Source organism: Camelus bactrianus, chromosome 8 (assembly GCF_048773025.1).
Source record: "Camelus bactrianus isolate YW-2024 breed Bactrian camel chromosome 8, ASM4877302v1, whole genome shotgun sequence".
NCBI classification, from domain to species: domain Eukaryota; kingdom Metazoa; phylum Chordata; class Mammalia; order Artiodactyla; family Camelidae; genus Camelus; species Camelus bactrianus.
The window spans coordinates 89,998,604-90,022,603 of NC_133546.1; the positions used below are offsets into that span (position 1 = coordinate 89,998,604).

The window sequence follows — 24,000 nt, forward strand, 5'->3', positions numbered from 1 at the left end:
TGTTGTTGTTGTTGTTGTTGTTGTTGTTGTTGTTGTTGTTGTTGTTGGGTTTTTTGTTTATTTCAACTCATTGATTTCATCATTCACCCGTTGGTTTTTCGATAGCATGTTGTTTCATCTCCATGCTTCCCCTCCCCCCCCCCGCCTTTAGTTAGCTTTTAGTTGGCTTCTGTGACTCACTTGTACGTTTTGGAGTTCGGTTGACCCTGTTTGGAAGTCTATTCACCTATGGCTATAACTGTATGAAACAGATAGTAATAGAATCTCAAACCCATCTAAAAGAGAAAGAAAGGAAGGAGAAGGGGGAAAAAAAAAAAAGTCTCTATTATTTTCTTGCTTCCCTCTGCCACTCTTAACGATTTAGATGTCTTCTTTTACAATTTTGTGTTTATTCTGTTTGGAATGAATGGTAGTGATCACCTTTCCGGTGATGAGTGTCTCATTTTTGTACCATCCTCCTTCTTCTCTATTTAGAGTAGACCTGTTGATGTTTCTTTTAGCATGGGTTCAGTGTTGCTAAACTCTTTTCGTTTTTGCTTGTCTGTGAAGTTCTTTACCTCCCCTTCTATTCTAAAGGATAGCTTTGCTGGATAGAGTATCCTAGGCTGCTTCTTTTTGTTTGTTTTGTTTTGTTTTGTTTTGTTTTGTTTTTCATTCAAGAATTTCAATAGATCTTGCCACTCCCTTCTGGCCTGTAGTGTTTGTGTAGAGAAATCCGCTGAGAGCCTTATGGGGGTTCCCTTGGAACTCACTCTTTATTTTTCTCTTGCCGAAAGGCATTTAGGATCATTGCTTTATCCTTGACTCTGGCCATCTTGATTAGCCTATGTCTTGGTGTGGGCCTGTTTGAGTTCTTTCTGTTGGGTACCCTCTGAGCCTCCTGGACTTGGATATCTGATTCCTTCTTTAGATTTGGGAAATTTTCAGTCATGCTTTCTTCGAATATCTTTTCCGTCCCCTTGGTTCTTTCTTCCCCTTCTGGAACCCCTATTGTGCGTAGATGGGCACGCTTTCGAGGGTCCCTTAGGTCCCTAAGATGGTTTTCGTTGTTCTTTATTGGTTTTTCTCTCAGCTGTTCTGATTGGGTTCTTTCTGTTGTCCTGCCTTCTAGGCCACTTATTCGTTCCTCTGCGTGATCTAGCCTGCTTTGGACAGCCTTTAGACCAGTTCTCATTTCAGCCAATGAGTTGACCAGTTCTCCTGGACTCTTCTTTATAGCTTCGATTTCGTTTTTGACGTATAGTATATCTCTCAACACTATCTCTTGGAGTTCCTTCAGGACTTGGATCACTCCTTTTTGGAAATCTTGATCGAGCGGGCCATCCACGTCTATTTCATGGATCGTGCTTTCAGGGAATTTCTCTGGCTCTTTTAATTGGGAGTGGTTCCTCTGCTTCTTCATAATGCTCCTATCTCTCTGGCACTGTGGCTTAAGGAGTATCAGTTATCTATTGGGGTCCTTAAGGAGTTTATGTATTTATCGAAAGCCTAGGCAGGAATAAAACTTTAAAAGAGAGAGGGGGATAGGGGGAGAGAGAGAGAGAGAGAGAGACAGAGACAGAGACAGAGGGGGAGAGGGAGAGAGGGGGGTGGGGGGCAGGATGTTAAAAGAATGGAGAAAAAAAGGTTTGAAAACAGTGTACGATCAATAATAGAAGAGCAAGTTGAAGCAGAATAGCAATTGAGTTGAGACGTCTTCTAAAAGCCTTTAAAAACAAATAGAAAAGATCAGAAAATAATATACAATTGTTTCAAAAGTAAATTTTTAAAAGGTAATCGGAAATAGAACAGATTTTAACAAAAGATAAAACAGAGGATTTTAAAAGACGGGAGAAAGAAAAGGTTTGAAGACAGTGTGTAATCATGAATAGAAGAGTCAGTGGAAGCAGAATAGCGATCGAGTTGAGACGTCTTTTAATAACCTTAATAAAAAGGAGGAAAAAATTCGAGAAACAATATTTGAAACCTGTGAATAACCAGTAACAGGAGATCAAAACCAAGAGAATGAAAAAGGGAAGGGGGTGGATGTTTAAAAATAATAATAATAAAGACTTGAAATGAAACATTTAAAAGGGATTAAAGCCGTAAACGTATACGACTGTTCAAAAGTAAAGGTTAAAAAGGTAACAGAAGGTAAAACCGATATAAAAGAGATTAAAAAAGAAAAAGGAAAAGAAAAAAAAAAAAAAAGAGGAAAAAAAAAAAAAGGATGTGTTCTCCTGGAGACGGTGCGCTCTTAACGGTTTCACCGAGAAGTCTTTCTGTCGTCGCCCTGTTTCGTGAACTCAGCTTGCTGTTTCCGCGGGCCCTCCGTCGGCGCCCTCGTCTGTGCTGCCCTCGGTGCCTGTGGGCAAGTAGATCGCACCCCCTCCTGGCACCGCGGTCGGAGGGTGGCTGGCCGCCTGCCCTCTCCCGGCGCCGGTCGCTCCGCTGCTCTGTGCGGCTGTGTGCTCCGCCTCGGGTCGGGTCGGCGCTCCTCTCCGTAGGTGGGCTCGGGGGAGACCGTGGAACCGCCCCGCCCCTGCTGCGTTCCAAAACTCGGCTCCTTCTTAGTCTTGGTGGCGCGAGTTCTCTGAGGTACCGGGGCAGATATATAATATCTGCCTCAGGCTGAAAACGAGTCTCAGTCCTGCCTAGGAGGTTGCAGAGCCCCCGGGTGCGGATTCGAGTCTCGGCCCCGCCCCCGCTCCCGCCCCCGCCCGCGCGCTGCACGCCGCGCGCCAGGGGCTATGGCGGCTGTGGCTGCGCCCCGCCTCTCTTCTCGCGAGAAGGGCCGGTGATGGCGCCGCGGGTCTGAGTAGATGGAGGCTACGGCGCCCCTCCCCCCAGGGCACACCGGCCGTGTTGCTTTGCCTTTCTTTCCCCGTAATGGAAAGAAAGTTGGGGGGGCGGGTTGTTCTGCTCTGTATCCCCTCCCGGCCACGGCGCGTGGTGCCGCCGCCACGGTCCTCCGCCCGGCTCGTGCGGCCTGTCCCGGCCCCCGGCTGCCGGCCTGCGACTCGGGCTGGGTGTCGCGGGGACCCTCTGTGCCCATTTCACTTGGGTCGGTCGGTCAAGGGGCGCTCCGGGCAGATCTGAGACTCGGAGGCTCCCCCACCGTCCCGTCGGCCTCTCCGTTGGAGAGGGGGAGGTTTGGCGAACGAGCCCTATTCCTCCTCTGCCGGTCCCTCCCGCACTGTTTTGCTTTTGACTCTTTCTTTTCTCCTTTTCTCCTACCAGATTTTGGGCGTCTTTGTCTTTCGAAGAGGGCGGTGTTCTGTCGGAGTTCCGCAGGTGGTCTGATTGGCCGAGTGGGTCCGTCGATGTGAGTTTTGGTGTATTTGTGGGAGAGGGTGAGCTACGAGCGTCCTTCTACTCCGCCGTCTTGCTTCTTCTCGGGTTATTTTTGAAGAGTAGGTGCTGGGGATTGAACCCTGGACCTTTATTTTTTGCATGCTAAGCATGGGCTGTACTGCCTGATCTCTAGACCCTCCCCACCGCAACCCCCCCCTTTCCCACCGCCTCCATAGTACTCGATGAATCTCCTACCTAGATATCCATGCTTCCTTGGAATAGGGCCGTCGTTTTCTTCATCGGATTGATGCACGTCTGTGGATTCGCCTCGTTTCTCTCCACTGCGGTGGGTGGCATCGGGGCGTGGGGTGGGGTGGAGTGGCGTGGGCTGGGAACAGTTCTTCACGTGTAGAGGTGGAGCGGAGCGATGAGGATGGTGACTGTTTCCCCGAGTGCTCGCGCCGGGTGATGGAGGCCTGTGGTCTGACTTGGAAGAGGACTCGGGTGACCAGAACAGAGCCTGTGTGGGGTCGTTGTGGAGGGAGGAACTCCACCCCCCCCCCCAGCCCCAGCCAAGGCACTCGTACCTCATCGAGGGACGGTCGGCCGAAAACAAACGAAAGCTGTCAGAGGTTTGGGGGTGGGGGTGAAGGGGTGTGTGTGTGTGTGTGTGTGTGTGTGTATGTGTGTGTGTGTGTGTGTGTCTGTGTCTGTGTCTGTGTCTGTGTGTCTGTGCCTGTGTGGTGTGTGTGGTGTGTGTGGTGTGTGTGTGTGTGTGTGTGGTGTGTGTGTGTGTGTGTGTGTGGTGTGTGTGTGTCCCCGTTCCCCGTACCACGGTCTCTGGTCGAGGCCCCCACGAGCGGAGAAACGCACGCCAGGCCGTCCGTGCTCCTGGTTGTCCGGCCGCGTGTCCCTGCCACCCAGAGATCCCGAACCGTCCCGCTCGCTCCCCTGCCATGTGCCATGTGCCACCTTCCTGTCGGCCGGGCGCTATTTTAGACCCTGCGAAGAAGTCGACCGGACGGCCGGGCCGGGCCGGGCCGGGCCGAGCCGAGCCGAGCTGAGCCGATCTGAGCCGAGCCCGTCCAGGCTGGGGTGGGTGGTGCTGGGTTCAGAGGAGTGGGGTACAAGCGGGAGGCGGGCGTCGATGGAGGGGAGGGGGAGGGGGAGGGGGAAGGGAGAGGAAAGGGGAGGGGAGGGGGAGCAGGGATGACGATGGTCTGGGGCTTGGCGTGTGGGGTGGGGGTGGGAGGGATGGTAGCCATCCTATGACTTTCTCTCCCTACCCCGCCTTTTGCAAGTCTTTTAGAGTGACAAGGTGGTGCTGGTTTCTGGCTGGTGCACACCATAGTGATTCTGTTCTTCTTTTTCCTGGTCTTTTTCAGGAACCCTCGTCCCGAGGGACTGAATCTAGTGCCCTGTGCTGCGCGGTACGACCTAGGGGTCGAATCTGCCAGGAGAGGACTTACAAGGATTTCGAGGATCCTGGAAAACTGCTACCATCCAGAATCCTACATGGATGTTCAAGATCTTGTGGATGGACGGACGGACGGACGGACGGAAGACGGATCGAATGGAGGCCCCGCCCCATCCCCTGGACCCCTTGGCCCAGGAGGATCGTGATGGGTCTGGAAAGGACTCTTCCGACGAGGGTCTCGGGATGGACTTTCTCTGTCCGCGGAAGGTGTTTCTGCACAAAGAGGAAGAGAGGGGCGTTCTCGGCCAGAGAGCCCGAACCGCCTCCTTTCAGGGATCCGCTCCAGTCAGGGTTGGGGTCGGGGTCAGAACGCAGCCACCGACAGCTCCCCTCCCTCGTCTTGGCTCTCCAACTTGGGAAACCCTCCTCCCTGCCCCCTCACCCATCTTCTCTTCAGCCGGCCTCCAGCTTCCCCGTGCCAACCACCTCTCTCATGCTGCCGGACTTTCCTCCTCCTTGGGCTGCCAGGAAGCTCTCCCGCTCCTCCACGTGCTTTGGCTTGGAATCCCTGACAAACACAAGCGGTGCTGGTGGGCGGGGCCGCGGGCGGTGGCAGAAGGACTCCCTTCATCTTATGGGAGCGATTTTTATCTCCATAGAGGTGGCGATTGAGAAAACACATAAAATCACTCAGAAGAATACCCATGTGTAGTATCCCTGACCTAGATCCGTGTCTGTCTGTCTGTCTGTCTGTCTGTCTGTCTCTCTCTCTCTCTCTCTCTCTCTCTCTCTCTCTCTCTGCCTCTCTCTCTCTCTCTCTCTCTCTCTCTCTCTCTCTCTCTGCCTCTCTCTCCATTTCGCTATTCTGTGTGTGTGCGCGCGCGCGCGCGCGCGCATGCGTGTCTGTCTGTCTCCCTTGTCTCTCTTTCCTCTCCTCTCCCCTCCTCTCCTCTTCCCTGTTCTCCCCACTTCCCCCTCACCCCTCCACTCCTCTCTTCTCCCCTCCACTCCTCTCCTCTCCCTCTTCTCCTCTCCCCTCGCCTCTTCTCATTTCCCCTCCCCTCCCCTCTTTTCCCTCCTCTCCTTTCCTGTCCTCTCCCCTTTTATCCCTCCTCTCCTCTGCTCGCTCTCTCTCTCTCTCTCTCTCTCTCTCTCCCCCCCTCCCCCCTTCACTTCCCTCCCTCCTCCCTACCCCCCCAACCCCTACCTTCACAGGGCCTCATAGATTGCAATCGGTTTCCATGAAATGTGATGAAGAGGGAATGAATTTTAGAATGATATCCCCATGCCATCGAATCCTTCTTCCCCAGGGATAGCGACTTATTTGTGGTCGTGTTTGTTTTTGTTTTTCTTGTTGTTTTGGGGCGCATCGAGGGCGCAGGAGGCGTTGGGAGTGAGGGTGATGTTTCTCTTTCTGTCTGTCTCCTCCTTAGGACGGATTTTAAGAGGAGGGAGGACTCACAGAAATCTACCATCTTGTCTCGTACTGCAGCTGTGTTTGAGCTTCCTATACGATCTGGGCGGAACACTCCCCACCCTCACCTCAAGCCGCCATTGCCGCCCCCTCAGCCCCCTGCACCCCCGTCCAGTCCCACACTTGGGGCTGTGGTTGGGCATGGGGGGATGTTGGCGGGGTGGTGGTTGGTGGGGGGTGGGGTGGTGGAGGAAACCAGAAAACAGACCACTGTGGCACGTGGGTGACTGGGGCTTCAGGGTGAAGGAGGATGAATAAAATGGCCGGAATTAGGCTAACGGATTGCTTCTTCTTTTTTTGGCGGGGGGGGGGAGGGGAGGATCATTAGGTCATTCATTCATTCATTCACTCATTCATTTGCTGGGGGGGGTGTCATTCGGTTTCTTATGCTCGCCCTGAAAACGGTCAACTGTCCTGACTGACTGGTTGCTGCTCACGGTTCCAGGCCTGTTGTTGAAACTGGAAGCTATCGATCTTACTGTTTCTACTGTATTTCACTCATTGAAAGTCATCATCATGCTGGGTCTCTGAGTCTTTCTCCGAGGAGAAGGTCGGTCACGGGACTAATGACCTGACAAAATAGCCTGAGTGACCAAGAAGGCCACACCTTGAGTGCTTATGAGATAACGAGATCTAACCACCAGCCTCTATAGAATGGGTCACCTGGAGGCTTCGTGACACCATTCTGAGTCTTCTGATGAGAAAACGATTCTGTGGATGGTGATCGATGCCCGATTGTTTGAGCTATGGCTCTAGAACCACCCCACCCACTCCATCCCCAAGGTGGGTACACAGTTTTGAAGACGCTAGCCTGCTGTGAATCCCCTTTGCCCGGCAGAGTGATAAAATGGCCTCTTTGCTTCTAAGCTCCAAGACCTTGTCTCTGGATTCTTGGGCTCGTCGGGGACGGGGGCCGATCTTTTGGCAACAAGCGTGCTTCAGAAACAGCGGATGCCCGAGAAGGACACTCTGCCTCTCCCTCTTCTTCCGGGCCTGAAATGGGGAGGAAAAAAAAAATCGCTTCCCCTGGAAGCTGGAGTCCGGAGCCCGCCATCCGGAGGGACTTCTGGCTTGGCCTTCTCCTGGGGTGGGGGGGGAGGGCACGCCACTGCACGTGTTCTTTGTCAACTCCCTGTTTCTCTCTTCTCGAGTTATCTCTTTGGGACGGCTCCCACACTGGGTGAAAACAGACAGACAGGCTGGTATGTCTCCCTACCCCACCCTTCGCCCCCAAATGACTGATCTCCTGTCCCATCAGAATCACCACTTGTTTTCCAACGTGGCTTTCTTGGATCCTGGAGGACTTGTAAAGGAAAAGCCCAGCTGGGCTAACAAGCTAAAGTCACAAATCTAAGTGTGATAAGTGTCCGTTTACTGATCTAAGTTCTGCTGGGCTAGCTCGTAAATCTGAAGTTTAGTGTCAGTTTACTGGGCTAACAAGCTAACTCGTAAATCCAAGCTCAACAAGTGTCAGTAACGTGATCTGTTCCAAATTGATAAGCTCCAGTGTACTGATCCTTTGCTTTTTGTTGTTTGAGTCTTATTGGCGAATAGACCCATATTTGTAATTAACCCTATGAAACCTCATGTGCACGTCTTGGAGGTGCTCAGAGCTTCGGAGCAGAAGCCCCTCTGAGCCCGCCGGCGTAATAAATCTGAGTACTCCAACCCTCAGAGTGGTGCTTGTTTCTTGGCTGGCCTGTCATTTCCGTAACAGACTGATATCAACTTAGAGCCAAGATGGGCGCAGAACTGAAGGAGCTTCTCGGCTGGCCTAAGAAGCCTGTCGTCGTGATGTGGGAGGCATTCTTTATGAGGGACCTATCTGATTAAGTGCTTGACCGCCTTTTGGACTTTGAACCAACTTGGAGATAGGAACTAGGATGAGAGGGCACCCGAAATAGCTCAGCAAACTCTTCTCCATCCTTAGAAGACAGACAGACAGACAGACAGACAGACAGACAGACAGACAGAGTGTGTGTGTGTGTGTGTGTGCGCGCGCGCGCGCGTGTTTGTGCGCGTGCGGGGGTGTGGGAGAGGGAGGAGATGACGTCAGCGTACTGGACACTGTTTCAGTGACATGGGGAGTGCTGTCAACTAGGAAGGAACGTCATGTATTCTTCAGCCTTGTGTCTGTACAGGTGGGTACACTCAGGGTTCCAGAAAGGATGGGATATTCCTGGCAGTCGTCTACTGCCCTGGCATCGAGGGCTGGCTGGCTGGCTGGCTGTCATCCAAAGTGGAGGCTCTCGTGAAAGGGACGGAACCGAGTCCCGAGGAGATGCCTCCTTCACTGACTTTCATGCAAACACAGTGGACCACAGCCTCCGGAAAGAGGGTGGGTGGCACACGTGGCCCCAGTCTGTTCTGTCCATTCGGCAAATGGCCTGGGTTAGGGGAAACCCAGCATGGCGACCATCCGACAGGCCGACCCACCGACCCACGGACGTGCTCGGTTTCTCCCAGCTCCCTGGATGACCTCCCCCACCCACCCCCACCCCACCCGCATTCCTTCACCCACCGTGGTGTCTGGTGTCAGGGCACTTGGAAGATGACTCCCATTGTTCAATAGACAGGGGCAGGAAGATTCCTATAGGACCGCAAAAACAGTCAACTGGCCATACATACATACATACATACGTACAAACTTTTTGTCCCCAGAGGCCTCAGACCTCCTCTCTCTGGACCCGCTGAACCCCAGTAACTGGCCCCCATTCAACTGCCACATAGTAGGGGTCATCCAGACGTTCTTGGGATGGTAGGTATGACTTCCAAAGGGGTTGAAGCCTTCCTTCCCCCGCTGCAAGCCTGATGCCCTCAGCATGGCCAGGACACTGCTACAAACAAACAAACAAACAAACAAATAAACAAACAAACAAACACACACACACCACCACCACCACCACCACCACCACCAACAACAACAACGACAACAAAAGACAAACACATGCGTATGTGACTTGGGGACATACTTTCCGCAGCCTCCAGGGACGAAGGCACTCGCTTCACTGGGTAAATCCTACGAGGCTTCACTAAAGCGCTTGCCAACTTACTTCTCAGAAGGATCGATCTCTGCCCCCATCACCCGCCATCATCAGGCAAGGTCGTCAGAATCCATGGGAGGTATAGACTAGAAGAAGAAGTAGAGGAAGGAGGAGGAGGAGGTGGAGGAGGAGAATCAGTGACATGAGGTGTGTACGACTTCTTGTCTCCAAGAGGATTGAGTTTTAAATTTTTTTCTTTTCAGATACAAGGGAAAATAAACTTTTGTTTTTTCCCCTTCCTTTCCTTTTAGAGGCGGACACCCACATGGTAACTATCATACCTCTGTCAGCAGAATGGAACCCTTTCTCTTTTTCTCCCTCCCTGACCCTTCTGGGATTCAGAAATCCTCCGTGAGGATTTTTCTATTCTTGGCAGCAGAGTTATTAGCATCATTGACTTGGAGGCAAAAACTTAGGTTTCCATTAAACTGGGATAGACATGCATGGATAAGAGATACTAGTGCTACTCGTTTTCCTTAGGGTTCCCCTGTGTCTGTGGGGCGTGTGTGTGTGTGTGTGTGTGTGTGTGTGTGTGTGTGTGTGTGTGTGTCTGTGTCTGTGTCTGTGTCTGTGTCTGTGTCTGTGTCTGTCTGCCTGCCTGCCTGCCTGCCTGCCTGCCTGCCTGCCTGCCTGTTTATTGTAGGAACTCTCTGTCAATGGAAGTATAGTTGACTTACAATGTTGTGTTCATTTATGACGTACGGCATAGTGATTCACTTATTCACACACACACACACACACACACACACACACACACACACACACGTATACTTTTTCAGGATAGGTTATTACAAGCTATTGAACATAGTTCCCTGTGCTAGACAGTAGGACCTACTTGTGTACCTAGTTTGTATAGGGTGGTTTATATCTGCTAATCCCAAACTCCTGATTTATCCCTCTGCCCTCCCCCGTTCCTCCACCCTACCCTGTCCCCTGTGTTAACCATCGGTTTCTTTTCCATGTCTGCGAGTCCAGTCTGTTTCTGGTTTGTAAATAGGTTCCTTGGAGTCTTTTTAAAATGGAGTTATTTATGTATGGATGGGTGTCTTGACTTACTTTCAGATCCCACCTAGAAGTGATGGCATAGGATATCTGTCTTTCTCTGGGTGACTGACATCACTAAAGCTACGGAACGCTTCACGTATGTGTGTGTGTCATCCACGTTCAGGGGCCGTGCTGATCTTCTCTGGATGGTTCCCGTGTTAGTCGATGTGCTGTGGCAGCAAGCGCTTGCCTTAGGGTTTTTGTCTCAACCTGAAAGCCGGCCCGGAGACTGAAAGTCTTCTAGTTGCCTCCACTATCTGCCTAGGACCATCTCCACGAACGTTTCCCATTTTCTCTCACCCTTTTGTCTTGGCATCATTGAGTACTAAAATGCTCCGTCTCCTGAAGCCCTGCAGACTGAAGCTGGACAACGGGAGGTAAACGTCAGAGAAATGGCCACAACAGCTCCTGTGGAAACCATCCTAGGGCCTGTTTTTGGAGGAGCCGCTCAGAGAGTTGAGCCGAACACCCCAGGACATCATCAGAGGCATTTCATACTGCTCGAGCCGTTTCGATGACCCCGATGTGTGGAAATCTCCTACCAGACTGACCCCCTACTCCCGGCCCTGAATCTGGTTTCTCATCTGCTCCAATGATTAACCTTTGTGCTGTACTTTGGTTTTCCACACAAGTGCCTCTTAGGCGATACCTGACTGCTTGCTCCCTAGGCCTAGCTTCAGAAGCCCATCGACACCACCGCCTCCTGAGACGAGATACTACAACTGTTTCCTTGAACAGACCTGTTCTCAGAACTAAGAAACTGGGTCCATGAAACACAGGCCCTCTAGGAAACTATTCCCTCCCTCCTGCCCCCACACCACATGCACGCATGCACGCTCAGACGCACGCACGCACCCACGCACGCATGGACGCACACGCACAGTCAACAGCCCAGCTTTTAATGTGTAAAACTTCCAGGGAAGTTACAGAATAGGGAAATGTTGGGGTCCAGAGTAGGCTGCCCCAAAATGTGCCCGATGGACTATGCTGAATGAAAGGGACTTCACAACTGGCCAAGGGGGAGGGTATAGGTCAGTGGTAGAGTGTGTGCTTAGCAAGCAAGCACAAGGTCCTGGGTTTAATCCCCAGTACCTCCGGTCAAAAATAAATACATAAAATCGAATTCCTCTCCCCGCCCCCCCCCCAAAAGTATACACTGCTGTATGTCAACTCTGTCTCAATAAAACTGGAAGAAAAAAAGGAAAAAAAAATGATTTAACAAAAGAAAGAAAGAAAGAAACAAAGAACTGCCCGAGGCAAGAGGAACACTCTGGCCCTCCTTTCTGCCTCCCTGGAAGCAGGGGAAAAAGAATTTTGTTTTTTTAAAGTCTCCCATCCCAGAGGAATCTATCAAGTCAGAGGTCTGCTTCCATGCCCTTCCATGATTCTCAAACGGTGTAGTGGGGTTTACCCAGATTAGGAAAAGGAGGGGACTCCTTTGGCCTGAGACCAGGCGAGATTCTCCCCCTCCCTCCCGCCTCCCTCCGTGCAGTTGGGACGGGGTGGCCTAAGGGTGGGGAAATTGAAACCAAAGAACAAAAGCCGTTCAACAGAGAGGAGCCGGAGGCCAAGTCAAAGGCTCTGACCTGAGCACAGAGCTTTCTGCATTTGAATGAAGCGATTGAACGAGGCCCTGCCGAATGGATCCTCCTGACGTCCCCGCCCCCGCTTCCAGGAGACAGTCAGTCGATTTGGGACCGATCGGTGGAGAAGGCCTGGGAGGCGGCGGCGGCGGCGGTGGCGGCGGCGGCGGCGGCGGAAGCAGCGGCGGGGGCGGGGGGGGGTGGTGGTGCGCGGGCGGGGGCGGGACCAACGGTCGCTCCAACTCTGCCTGCCTGCCTGCCTGCCTGCCTGCCTGCCTGCCTGCCTGCCTGCCTGCGGGGCTGAGGCCTGAGGGCCACGCTGGTTCCTGCCACTCAGGGAAACTTCTGCGGGTGTTGCCGAAAGATCGCCCTCCCCCACCCCGTCCCTGACGAGCCAAATAACCCAGAGACAGGGTCTTAGAGTTTAGAAGAAAAGAGGCAGCTTGATTGCTTTGCTGGGCAAAGGGGACTCACAGCAGGCTAGTGCCCTCCAAACTGTGAACCCGTCTTGGGGTTGGGGTTTCATGCTTCTGTGGACGAACAGGTTGGAGCATGAAAGGGAATCACAACAGGCGGGAGCACAAAAGGTGCTCATGATCAACAAGGGTCTCTGATGAAACTTCCTCCTAAATCTGGATGAGTGTCTGATAACATGGGACCTCCTGGTGGTCTAGTAGGTCATCAGCCCGTGACCTTCTTTATCTGGTCAGACTCACCCGGCGGCACCAGCGCCACGGAGGAACTCGGGGTGAGGGGTGGGGGGTGGGAGGGGGCTGGTCGTTCTCCTGAGCTTATCCTCCCGTGACTCCCTTCCTGGGGAAAGACTCAGACGCCAAACATGATTGTCAAGTTGAACGATCAGAGGAAGGTCAAATCAAACAGTTAGAATCGACAACTTTAGCTGTTTTTAACAGTGGGCCTGGAGCTGGGAGCGGTGTCTGGTCAGTCGAGTTTGCTGATCGTTCTAAAAGCAAGCAGTAAGCATAAAGCCAAAAATTGGCTTAGCCTAAGTGCGGCCACTTCATGATTCCTCCTTCACTGGGGGCTGAGGCGTGGGGGAGGGCGGGGGTGGGGGACAGGACTGAGGTGGCGGCGAACTTCTCCGTGAATGCTCGGAGCCGAACTGCTCTCTGGGCCTAGGTCTGAAAAAGGCCTGAGTCTCAGCTATGACAGATTCTCTCTCTTTCTGGGCACATGGACTGACTCGCCCCGCATCCTCCCATCCTGTCAGACCCTTTGGACACACACCTCCACCTGAAGAGTTCTTTGGCCTCGTCCAGAAAAAACAAACACACGCACGAACAAAACCAAACGAGCACACAGAAACCCTGCTGATCTCCTTGGACCCCATTCACTTCGGAGAGTCCCTCTCGTAGAAATCCCCTCTGCTCGATGATTTCACCACAGCCGCCTCCCTTTCTCCGGCACAGTGACCCCCCACCCCCACCCCTGCGTGGGCCCTGTCCCTCTACCTATCAAAAACCAAACCCCAGGAGAAAAGAAAATCAGAATGCTGTTTTGAGCCACTGGATCTGTGAAAGGAACCAAACAGAAAGCTGAAATAACCAAACCAGCCGAACACCAAAAGCGAACAGACAGATACCCCAGAAAGAAGGGCACGCCGACTCTTGCCCCTTTCCTTCCTGGAATCAGGACATAACATAGATCTACACCCCACCCCCCCACCCCACCCTCCCCAGATGTCTTCTTTATGCCGGAACGAGAGTGACGTTCTTATTGTCAACGGTGCTGTTATGGAAATGACAGGCCAGCCAAGAAACAAGCACCACTCGGAGGGTTGGAGTACTCAGATTTATTACGCCGGCGGGCTCAGAGGGGCTTCTGCTCCTAAGCCTTGAGCACCTCCAAGACGTGCACATGAGGTTTTATAGGGTTAAGTACCAGCTTGGGGTATTCGGCCAATAGGCACGCAATAGCTTTAGCAACATCATTATCACGAAAGTAGAGGCAGTGAGGCAGCAAACCAACATTTCAAGGCCAGATATGTCTCTTTGAAAATCCAGCTGGCTAGCAAAATATGAACAGGGAATCAGCAAACCGGCACTTATTAATTTAGATTTACGAGTTAGCCCAGCAGAACTCAGATCAGTAATCCGACACTTGTTACACTTAGATTTGCGACTTAGCTTGTTAGCCCAGCTGGGCTTTTCCTTCACAGTGTAAAGCGGAGAAGGAGAGAATTCTGTACAAACAGACCTCGATGAAAAGAATCCTCACCCTCTTTTAGGCCCCCACCTCAACCCACGTGCGCGCACACGCGCGCGCACACACACACACACACACACACACACATGCATGCACGCGCACGCGCGCGCGCGTATAGTTACTCCTGTTCTCTCTCTTTCTCTCTCCCTCTTCCTTTCTTACTGATTTTTTAAAAATGTTTACTGATAACACAGAAAAAAATTGCTTAAATCTTGTCCAGGAATGATATTCATTTTTGAAAACATGATATATATTGTAAAGGATTTGGGCTCCCTTAGAAAAATCCCAGTCCAGGCACGATTGTATAGCACCTCCTTTCACTTTCAAGTGTCTCATTTCAGACAATAAAGTAGCCAGTCATCTTCCTTATGCATGACCTTTGTAACTGGCACAAGTCAAACGGCACAAAATTCAGACCCAATCTCCTGATCCATATGATTCTCATATTCTTTTTTTTTTTTTTTTTTTTTTTTTTTTTTTTTAGCGAGTCCAGAAGCTATGGGTCTGTGCCAACCACCCGTGGCTGTTCACTATCCAGCATTTCTTCCATTATCTTTATGTTGTCCTGTTTCTTGGAAGTATTAGTGCAGCTACTTTTCCCGATGGTCTGTCTCTGTCTCTGTCTCTCACTCTTTTCTCCTTCTTTTTTTTGGGGGGGGGGAGGAGGGGGATGGGTTTGATTAGGTTATTTATTTATTTTAATGGTGGTTCTGGGGATTGAACCCAGGGCATCATGCATGCTAAGCAGGCACTCTAACAATGATCTATATCCTTCTCTACACCGCCCCCCCCGACCCTCCAGCACCCCCCCCCGTCCCCGGCCAGGGCCTGTCTTTGCTCAACCCAATAGAAAAGCATTTATGTTTTGCCAGTTTCCTGGGTCCTTCTTTGTTTCATAAAACTGAGAAGAAATACACGTGGAAGTTCTCTCCTATGAATTGAACAGACTGAAGATCCTTTAAATAACCAAATGAGGTGGAAGTGCAGAGAGTACCATACGGGAACACACCGAGGCACATTGTCATCAAATTGACCAAAATTAAGGATAAGGAGAAAATATTAAAATGAACGAGAGAAAAGCAACAAATAACATACAAGGGAACTCCCGTAAGGTTATCAGCTGATCTTTCAGCAGAAACTCTACAGGCCAGAAGTGGGTGGCACAACATACTTAAAGTGATGAAAGGGGAAAACTGACAGGTAAGAATACTCTATTCAGCAAGGCTCTCGTTCAGATTTGAGGGAGAAATCAAAAGCTTCACAGATAAACAAAAGCTACAAGATTTCAGCACCATCAAGCCGGCTTTACAAGGAATGATAAAGGATGGTCTCAAGTCATCAAATCCTAAGGAAAGAGAACAAAAAGATGACAGAGAAAGGGAGGGGGGGGAGAGAGGGAGAGAGAGAGGGGGAGAGAGGGGGGGAGAGAGAGAGAGAGAGAGAGAAAGAGAGAGAGAGAGAGAGGGAGGGAGGGAGGGAGGGAGGGAGGGAGGGAGGGAGAGGAGACCTTCGAAAGATTGCTTTGCCTGTTTAGGGTCTTCCGTTGTTCCTTAAAAATTTTGAAATTGTTTGTTCTAGTTCTGTGAGGAATGTCGTGAGTATTTTGACAGGGGTTGCATGGAACCTGCGGATTGCTTTGGATAGTGTGGCCATGTTGATAGTATTGATTCTTCCAATGCAAGAGCACAAGGCATCTTTCCATTTCTTTGTGTCATTTCAGATTCTGGAGTATAGATAACCTCCTCGATTAAGTTTATTTCTAGGCATTTTACTGTTTTTGACTCAATGGAAGTGTTTATCCCAGTTATAAAATTCTGGTTTTTAAAGTGGAGGGGGAAAAAAAAAAAGGAAAGGAAGGGCCACAAATGGCAAAATATCCTTCTTTCTCATGGGTGAATTGTATTCCATTACGTGTGTGTGTGTATGTGTGTGTGTGTGTGTGTGTGTGTGTGTGTGTGTGTGTGTGTGTTTGTGTGTGTGTGTGTGTGTGTGTCCCCTCTTCTTTATCTATTCAAATATTGATGTGCACTTAGGATGCTTCCATATCTTGGCAATCATAAATGATGTTGCTGTTAATAGCAGGGTGTGTGTATCTTTTTGAATTCATTCTTCTTTTGTGGTTGGCTTTATTCCTTTGATAAGTATGTAAGTTTAAAAAGCTAAAGCTCTAAACCTTCCTGGAAACAATGAACAGTACATATATGTAAATTAAAAATATATGTGCAGTAAAAACATTTTAAAAAAATAAATAAATAAATAAAAAAGAACGAAAGACAAGGAAATTAGCTATCAAGCCGTGAAAGACATGGAAGAAACTTAAAAGACATCTTACTAAATCAAAGAAACCGGTCTGAAAATTGTTACCAACTGTACAATTCCAACCAAATGACATCCTGGAAAAGGCAAAGCTCTAGAAACAATCAAAAGATCATGGTATCCAGGGGTTTGGGGAGAGGGAGGGAAGGAGGAATGAACAGATGCAGCGTGAGGGATTTTTAAGGCGATGAAATTATTCTGTAGGATACCATAGTGGTGGCTACATGTCATTGTACATTTGTCAAAACCCATAGAACGTACAACCTCAAGAGTGAACCGTCCTGTAAACTATGGACTTTGATGGATAATAACGTGTCCATGTCGGATCATCAGTTTTACCAAATAGGCCACACCGATGAGAGATGTTGAGGGGAGTGGAGGATATATGTGTGGGTGGGGAGGGCTATGTGAGAACTCTCTGTATTTTCTGCTCAATTCTGCTGTGAGCCTGAAACTGCTCCAGGAAATAAAGTCTATTAATCAAAAACAAAAACAAAAACAGAAACAAAAACAAAAACAGAAACAAAAACAAAACACCCAAATGAGGTGAACCAGGATTCAGTCATCCAAAATGGAGCTGGACGGCCAGTGGGAGGAACTTTGTTGCAGACATAGTCCTGTTTCAGGGAGGGGGACGTTGTCCCCTCCCTCTACACATCTTGAGTTCTCTGGGCTTGACTGATCCAAAAATGGACCCCAGACGGATCGTTGAGCAGGAGCGACAGGGAACCTACTGTCTTTCATTCAAGCACTCATGTGTCCCCGAAGCAGGCAGCTTTTCTCCGTTTTAGGACAAGAAATCAGCCCTTTGTGCGAAATGGGCCGGGCTGAGAGCCTTTGGTTTTGGGTGACCCGTCCGTGAAGAATCGAGACGGAGTTTGGGTTTTGGGGAGGGGGGGAAGCCCCTGAAAGAAGTCACGAGGTTGGTTGGTTTCTCTAGGCTTCCGGGGCCTGAAGGCTCTCAGTGGGTGATCAGGGTGTTTTCCTAAGTCCAGATGCAGGGAGGGCACCCTCCACGGAAGTGATCGATTTCCCGCTTTCAGGGAGACAGAAAGAAGAGTCTGAGGGTCCCTCTTGCGTCTGCTGGCCCCTCGGCTTCTTCGGTCACTCTCATTTCTAACCCATCCATGTGCCACGGAGGCACATACATGTTTGGGGTGGCCTCCCCTGGGTCCCGACACCGGCATCAATGGGGGGAGGGGGGGCATGAGTGGTCAGAACTGTATCAAGCTCAAGGGCACCACCAACCGGTTTCAAAAACAAATCTGCCAGCAGCTGCTAGCCGCAGCCTGGTCGTTTCAAAGTTCCCGCCTTGCTCTTGTGGTGTGTTTTCTTTCGTTTCCCCTTCTCCACTTGCCCCGTGGGGTAGTCTGATGACACACACTTCCAGTGCTTCTTTCTTGCATCTGTGTCTCCTGGGCTGCAGTCCTAAGAGCCCCCCCCCATCGCCCCCGCCCCCCCCAATCAACTCGTTTCTTTACCCTCCACCAGTTCTCCTGGCTTGGAAATCTCGGCTCACAGCATGTGTCTCGTGTCCTCTCTGAATTCACGGGCCCAGCCATCCACCCTAAGGAGACGGAGGGAGGGAAGGAAGGTTTTGACCTGGCGACCTTCCTTGCCGGCATCCTCCGGATTTGGGACCCTTCAGTGCGCCACCTGCCACCCGCCATACCACTCTCACCCTGAGGCCTAGCCCTCGGGGCTCCGTCCACGCGGAAACCTGAACGCGGACGGACCTGGACGGTGGGCGGGGTGGGGGTGGGGGTGTGGAGGGGCTTGCTTCATCACTGCCGGAACCGTGGAGGCGACCGGGACAGACGCGTCCTTCAAGAGGTGAAGGGACACGTAGCCCGGGCTAGGTCCGTGCCACAGCATGTGATTTGGCTCTAAAAAGGAAACCAGGGACCCGTGGAGCCGAGAGACCTGTGGGAGACAGGCGGGGCCGTTTCTGTGTGCCCCTGACTCCCTGAAAGAAGCCAATCTGAAAAGGTGGCATCCTGTAGGGTACCGGCTCTGGATGACATTCATTCTCAAAAGGGCAAAAGCCCCAGAGAGGGTGAAAAGATGAGTGGGGTCGGGGGTGGTGGTGGTGAAGGTTGTCTGTGTGGGTGTGTGTGTGTGCGGGTGTGTGTGTGTTGTGGCGGGGGGTTGTTGATGAATAGGTGGAGCACAGGGGACTTTTAAGCAGCGAAACTCTCCGGTAGGTAGGTCCACGATGGGATGAAAACCAACGTGTTGGATATGGCAATACCTAAGATGGGGTGAACTGAAAGAACCCTTCTGGGTGTCCCGCCCCTCAGCCGAAGTTTAAAGTCCTTCCTAAAGCCAGAAGGTAAAGACACACGAGAGCAATCTGAGGGGCCATCGCTGAGGAGTAACAGCGAGGCCAGTGAATCCAGTGAAAGACTGACTGACGTGGGGGCCTGGGTCCCTCGGCTCGACCCCCTTCCCCGGGAAACCGAAGCCTTCGACGCAGGGATGCGCTTTGACACGCTTCTGTCTCATCGGAGAAGGCTTCTTCTGCCTGGCATTGCGTGACGGGGCCGAGAAACCCGTCCTCTCCTCCTCTGCGTGAGGTAGCGGTCGCTCCCGCCTTTGCGCAGCGGTGAAGAAAGCTACCAGAAACACGGTTCTGCGTTTCTCTCGATACCGTGGGCGAGCGTCACGGCTTTTCCTTGCGTTCCACCATGCAGTCAGATAGCATTCTCAAAACTAAGCGTGCCATGCAAATTTTCCTTTTCCTTTTTTAAAGTGACTGTCAAGAACTTAGGCAGCATCGAGTGAAAACGTTGGGCACCTTCATCTCTTGGTTTGTATGGAGCCAGCTAGGTCATCAGACCCACGTCACCATGATTTCTGAATTCTAAGATCCTTTCCAATCCATGATATTGTACATTCCTGGGTCATGGGATGTCACTATGGCTGATCAGGTCAAAGGGAATGTGTCCCTCCAGAGCACTTATTAACACGTCAGTTTATTTAAACGACAACAAAGGAAATTCCCTTCGGGCGATATTCATTCCACACGCTAAAGGAAAGCGATAGGTTGTGTGCCTGAGCCCACACAGTGTGACGCAGGAACGGGGTGGGGGTTGAGGGAGGAGGAACTCTGGCTAGTGTCCGGGACCTAACGGGAGATAGAGTGGAGGATTTTTGCCCTTCTTCAGGGACAGGGTGAATCGGCCCGAGGTTGACTTGTGCGCTCAGAAAGAGGGCCTTTACCGGATGCCCCGAGCAAGCAGACTTTTCTTTTCTTCTTCTTCTTTTCTTTTTTCAGTTTTATTGACATAGGTTTGACATACAGCCCTCTATCAGTTTCGGGTGTACAGCACAATGATTTGACTTCCATAGACTGTGAAGTGATTATTAGGTAACTTTAGTGACCAGGAAACAACGATATGTTAAAAGGGGGTTTAATCAACAGAACTGCTATTTCTGATGATCATCTATTCCTAAGAGAAAGGACAGATGAACACTCCAAAATGCAGGAAGTGCATAGTCACAGAATGATGAACAATCTTTACCCGTGCCGACGTTTTGACGCCAGGATACGTGGAAAGCTGAAGTTTTAGAACATAGAAATATTTGGCTCTCCATTTGACCTGGAAATCTCCTTGTTGGAAAGAAGCTAATTTCTCCTCCTCATCCTCGTCCTCTTCGTCCTCGTCCTCGTCCTCGTCCTCCTCCTGCCTTTTTAACTAAAAAAATAAAAAAATAAAATAAAATAAAAAATTTTTAACAAGAAGTTTTTATCTTTTTGGAGGGGGGACGGGTCATTAGGTGTCTTTATCTACGTTTCAATTAATTATTTAGATTTATTATACGTTTTCAGTGGTGGTACTGGGGACTGAGCCCAAGGCCTTGTGCATGCTGAGCACGCACTCTACCGCAGAGCTCTACGCTTTCCCAGAAAGGAGCAAATTTCTAAACATAGAACTGGATGAGTAGGTCAGCTTTTTGATCTCATAGAAGCAGCGGCCCAGTTCTCTGGGGGGAACCCTCCTTATCTTGTCCATCTCGACAACGTCAGAAACGTCTGTCTGCATAGCCCACAGTGGCCAGAGACTGAGGCCAGGGGGCTGAATCAGGTAGAACCTGAAACCGAATGGAAGAAACAAACAAACAAAAAAGGGTGGGGAGGGGCACGCGGAGGCCTTTTTAAACGTACACACTGCTGCGTGGTCTCCCTCGTCGAAACTCTAATTCGCAGCCTTCTTAAGGAGAAATATACACCTGAAACGTCTTTTTTCCACACAGAGTTTAAAAGCTTTCACCCTCTGAGCCGAAAAACCTTACCCGTCCCATCGGTTCTTTCTGAGTGAGTGGGTTCTCTAGTGTCCTACGCGTCTGCTGGGAAACAAGCTGCTGGAGAACCAGCAACTAGAAACCAAGCTGCACCAGCATTTCCATGAGCGTAAAATCTTACATTCACACTTACTTGCTTAAAAATGCACACGCCTGCTTTGTTTTCATGTTTTACACAGTCGATGACCTATAACATGTATGATGCTCAAGAAATTGTGTGAGGGGCAATCCTGAGATTGACCGTGAGGGCGCAACAGATGGCAGATATTTCCTTAGGGTAAAACAATGGACGGTCATGGGAAGCCAGATCATCCATTAACAGAACTTGGTTCTGGCAGGAAAGCATGTGGTTTAACCCCGGGGAAATATTTGCTATCTCGAGATGTCCCAGAGGCAATCACAGGATACACTTAGAAATTTTGCATCCCCCGAGGAGGGTGATTGTTCCTGGAAGGGATAGGCCTGAAATGAATCAGTTAGCCAGCAAGCAGAACTTCGTGCTTCTGGCATGAAATATCTAAAGCCCCACCTCTTTGATCGCATTTCTTTTTTTTTTCCCTGAGCCGTATACTCCCAATAAACAGGATGTCGACCAGGCTTTTGGCACTCTAGATCCACGAGACCTTGAGTCCCCTGGTCCCATTTTCGCTCTTTACTTGGTCTCTTTGTTTCTTAATTCTTGCGTCGCCCGTCCTCAGACACGGTCCCGAGCTGCGCTGGACGCAGCACCCGTCCTACCCGACTCGTGAGTGACCTATAGTTTTTAAATGAAAGCTACAAAATCTCTGGTCATGTCGATCTGCTGGTCTCGTCTGTATGAGACAGGGCAGTACCTGAGTTTCAGAGACACACACAGACACACACACAGACACACACACACAGACACAGACACAGACACACACACACACACACACACACACACACACACACACACACACACACACTCTAAAGGGAACAAAGAACAAAGAAAGATAGAGAAAGAAAAAGAAAAAGGCTCAGGGGAATAAAGGATTCGCTTGCTCTCTGTGACATGACCCAGTAGACCTAGCTGTCACGAGACAGGAAGCTCAACTCTCCGTGTTTACATTATCTGTTCCTGAGCTTTCTTGCAGAAAATTCTCATGCGTTTCTTTCCCCTCACGGAAGTCTTCTCTATTCCCCACAGAGCCTGGGGCGATGGCTCTTCACCCTGGAGCCGCCTGCGGCCGATCCAAGATATCGGATGATTTGTGGAAGTGATCAGTGATCCTGAGACAAAGCCCTTCCTTTAGGTAGAAAAGCATGGCCCCTGCTGCTCAGGGAGCTGGCACTCCCCCTCCCTCTCCCCTCATGCCACCTTCTCCTTTGTGCACAAGCTATCGCTTTCGCAAAAGAGCTTGGCTTGCCTGAGAGTCTTGTGGAAGCCATCCTCATTTCTATGGTACTGCCGTCCAAGGATCTGGAAAGGGCTCGGTCCCATGTATGCATGTATGCATGTAGGCACTTGTGTATGTCCCCGGCTTGTAGGCCTGGCATGTTTCTTCCTCCACATACACTTGCCAGAGTTCATTCATGAAAGAGCTCTATGGAACTGGTTTTCAAGGGAACATGCAGGCAGGGAATGCGAACAGGAAGGAACCCAAATGTTTTCCTTCAGGTTGACATGATCTAGGACAGATCCTTTCATCCAGAAAAGCAAATGTCAAGGGATCGGTCTCGTGAAAAGAGCCATGTCTTGATTGTGACGAGCAGCATTCGAGGTGAAACTTTTCGCCTCCCTAGGTTTACCCCGAATCCATTAAGTTCCTGTGGGTTATCTCTGTCATGAAACGTGTCAGCCAGGAAAAAAAAAAAAAAAAAAAAAGAGTCTGGGAGCGATGGTTGGCTCGGTCTCAAGTCTCAGGAAGTGTTCACACCCCAAGCAGTCCGAGGGGGTAGTGTGTGTGTGTGTGTGGGAGGCGGTCCATCTCTGAAAAATTGGTGCCTCCTCCACGTAGTTTTTGGTCCCTTGCAACTGAAGCATCTGGCGACGTCCCTGGAATGTTTAGATCGTTTCCAAAGAAGATGAGATACGGAAGCGTTCGTTCCTGGCTCCATGAGTCGAAGGGGACGTGCTTTAATATCTTTCTGACAGAAAAGACTCGAGATCTGTCAGTGTGTTGGCCGACATGACTGGTATACCTTCGGAGGATGGATGGACCTACAGACAGACAGACAGACCGGAATACATACATACTTACTTACATACGTACATATGTAAACATACAATACAATACAATACAATACAATACAATAAAACAAAACAAAATGAAACAGAATAAAATAAAATAAAATAAAATAAAATAAAATAAAATAAAATAAATTAAATTAAAATAAAAGGATGCTGTGAGGAGAAAGTGTCTGTTTCTGGCTAGGACCAAATCGTGTCCCTACGTGGACCGGTTGGGAAAGACTGGTGTCCCAGATGGTTCACCGTGACTTCCTCGTGAACATTTGCTGTGACCGATTCGGGCTTCGGAACAGTCACGGTCTCGTTCTGAGGAACGTCTCCTGGAAAGCATGTGGAGACCGTCTTCGTCTGCCGTCCTTAGGAAACGTTCCAGCAGAGCGGGTGTCCGAGAGCCTCTAGGGGCGATGGCTATGCTTCGTGGACGTCTGTCCCTCTTCAGGCCGAATTTCGTGGAAGTATGCTGATCTGGCCAGCCGACAAGTCTGAATGGGGGTGATTTTTTGGTAGAAATGCGCGTCCTTGGAGAGACCAGGGGAAGGGGAGCATGTCTCAGTGGAAACTCTCGTACAGCGTGATAGAGATGAGAATGCGGTTCTGTGTCATCATCTTTGCGTGCTTCCCGCCACCCTCCCCCTCCCCTCCCCGCCCCGCCCCGCCTTCCACTGATACGCTGGGCCACGTCACGCGTGCTTCGAGTTTTCTCCGATGGTTGGCCAACGCTCTTCCGACTCCCGTTGCCCATGGTTCTCCCGCTTTGGACTTGGCATCCTCGAGAACCAAAGCCGCCCTTTCCCTGAAGCCCCGCCGAGCCGGGCTGAGCAGCTGGACATCTGCTGGAGAGAGGTCACTGCCGTGTCCCCTCTCGAGACCCTCCTCCTGCCCGTTGCTGTGGAGGCCACTCAGAAAGTGGACCTGAACCCGCATGCGTTTTTCAGGCCACCCGAGCCTCTTCGAGCCCGACGCCTAGACATCTTCCTGACTGGTGGCGCTCCGGACTCACACCCTGGGTTTCTCGTTGGCTTCAGCCACGGACCTTTGTCTTCCTGGAACGAAAGACCAGACCGGTTTCATCAGGTGGAACCACCTGCCTGGTGGCGGGACTGTCGTGG

General features: G+C 50.6%; 3 long non-coding RNA genes and 1 other non-coding gene across 4 annotated transcripts; 1 reads left to right on the plus strand and 3 right to left on the minus strand.

Annotated features, from left to right (window-relative positions):
* Window positions 1-1,891: 1,891 nt before the first annotated feature.
* LOC141578427 (uncharacterized) lies at window positions 1,892-3,610 on the minus strand. The gene is made up of 2 exons (XR_012508823.1): window positions 3,529-3,610; window positions 1,892-3,399 (listed from the first exon to the last, which is right to left on the minus strand). It is a non-coding gene; the product is annotated as an uncharacterized LOC141578427 (long non-coding RNA).
* A 329-nt stretch (window positions 3,611-3,939) lies between these two features.
* LOC141578429 (uncharacterized) lies at window positions 3,940-7,832 on the plus strand. The gene is made up of 2 exons (XR_012508825.1): window positions 3,940-4,368; window positions 4,659-7,832. It is a non-coding gene; the product is annotated as an uncharacterized LOC141578429 (long non-coding RNA).
* A 961-nt stretch (window positions 7,833-8,793) lies between these two features.
* On the minus strand, window positions 8,794-12,018 carry LOC141578428 (uncharacterized). The gene is made up of 3 exons (XR_012508824.1): window positions 11,839-12,018; window positions 9,137-9,294; window positions 8,794-9,001 (listed from the first exon to the last, which is right to left on the minus strand). It is a non-coding gene; the product is annotated as an uncharacterized LOC141578428 (long non-coding RNA).
* Window positions 10,330-10,438, minus strand: LOC141578533 (U6 spliceosomal RNA). The gene has a single exon (XR_012508907.1). It is a non-coding gene; the product is annotated as a U6 spliceosomal RNA (small nuclear RNA).
* Window positions 12,019-24,000: the final 11,982 nt, after the last annotated feature.